The sequence below is a fragment of the Phyllostomus hastatus genome, unplaced genomic scaffold, assembly GCF_019186645.2.
Source record: "Phyllostomus hastatus isolate PE091 unplaced genomic scaffold, TTU_PhHast_1.1 phas_contig_209, whole genome shotgun sequence".
Classification (NCBI taxonomy): domain Eukaryota; kingdom Metazoa; phylum Chordata; class Mammalia; order Chiroptera; family Phyllostomidae; genus Phyllostomus; species Phyllostomus hastatus.
Window position 1 is genome coordinate 12,071,832 of NW_025333735.1, and position 1,888 is coordinate 12,073,719.

At 31.5% G+C, this 1,888-nt stretch overlaps 1 pseudogene; it reads left to right on the forward strand.

Annotated features, from left to right (window-relative positions):
* On the forward strand, positions 1 to 755 carry LOC123816535 (annotated as a pseudogene).
* The last annotated feature ends 1,133 nt before the right edge of the window (positions 756 to 1,888 follow it).

Sequence of the window (1,888 nt, forward strand, 5' to 3'; positions counted from 1 at the left end):
ATGGAGGGTGCACAAGGGAAGAAGAAGAAGAAGTTCTCTAGTGACAAAAGCCCTTAAGAAAAAGCAAAGGAATTTCACAGAGCTGAAGATCAAGTATCTGATGAGAAAGAAGTTTACACAAAAGTTGCTTTGAAAGGCAAGGATAAAAAGTTGCTTTTTATCTATGAGAAAGCTAAGCACTGTCACAAGGAATGTAGGCAGATGTACAGAACTGAGATTCGATTAGCTGGGATGTCAAGAAAAGCTGGAGAGTTCTATGTACCTGCGGAACCCAAATTGGCATTTGTCATCAGGATCAGAGGTATGGATGATATGAGCCCAAAGGTCTGCAAGGTGCTGCAGCTTCTTTTTCTTCACTAGATCATCAGTGGCATGTTCATTAAGCTCAACAAGCCTTTGATTAACATGCTGAGGACTGCAGAACAATATATGCATGGGGGTACTCAATCCTGAATTCAACAAATGAACTGATCTATAAGCATGGTTATGGCAAAATCAACAAAAAAATGAATTGCTCTGACAGAAAACGCATTGATCACTCAATGTCCTAGTAAATATGGTATCATCTGCATGGAGGATCTGATTATTTCTACACTGTTAGATAATGCTTCAAAGAAGCAAACAACTTCCTGTGGCCCTTCAAATTATCTTCTGCATGAGGTGGAATGAAGAAAAAGACCACCCATTTTGAGGAAGGTGGAGATGCTGGTAACAGGGAACACCAGAGCAATAGGCTTATTATAAGGATGAACTAAGGCTTCTACCATGGTTATTTTTGTAGTTTGTTCAGTTAATAAACAGTGACTGCTTCGAAAGTGAAAAAAAAATCTGTCTTTTTTTGTTAGTCTATTAATGTGATATATATCATTGAAGGATTTTTCTCATGTTAAACATAATTTCATTCCTAGAACAAACTCTATCTGATAGTGCTGATACTGTATGTACTTAAAAACAAAGAGTGTTGGATTCATGCATTTATTCTTATCAGTGAAATGATAACTTTCTTTTCTTATATTATCCTCACCTAGTTTTTGAATAAAGATTATACTAGCATTAGAAAATGAACTGGTCAGTCTTCTATCTCTTTCAACATTTGGGAGATTAAATAATCTTTGAAAATTTGGCAGAGTTCAACTGTAAAATGATATGAATCTGAGACTATTTTGAAAAGTCTTTACTTTCCACTTAAATTTCTTTAATGTCAGTTTGTCTACTCATATTTTACATTTCTCTCTTGTATAGTTTTGCATTTTATATTTTTATAAGTTCATCCATTTCTTTGAGATTTTCAAAGGTACTTGAATATAATTTTCATATTTCATTGTTATTAAAAGTCTATGTTGAGTTTATAGTTATTTGTCCTTTTTTTACTATATATTGTTTATTTGCTTCTTTTTATATTTTTACAGTCAGTCCTGACAGAATTTTATTTAATATGATCTTTTAAAATAGTGAACTTTTTGTGTTACGATTCTATTTTTTTAAACTTTCTATTTGCTTAAATTCTGCCTATTTTCTTTTATTATTGTCTTCTTTTTCAGGATTTTATCTCTCTGAACTTTTTTTACTTTTTTGTTTAGCTGTATTTTTCTTCAATCTTTCTTCTGCCCTAACAAATATACTCACACTTATAAGTTTCTCCATAAATGTTGCCTTCAGATGTGCCTCACAAATTTTGACATATACTATGAATTTTATCATTCAATTTTAAATACATTGTCGCTTCTCTTATGATTTTCAAAGCTATTCAGTACATATTTTGTGGATATAAGATATTTGAAATTGAAAATTTTATTAACTTCTAGTTTTATTGCAATAAAATTAAAAAACTAGAAGTTAATACTATTCTCTTGATCTCAGTTTTAGAAGGTGTGTGTTAAAGTCTCCA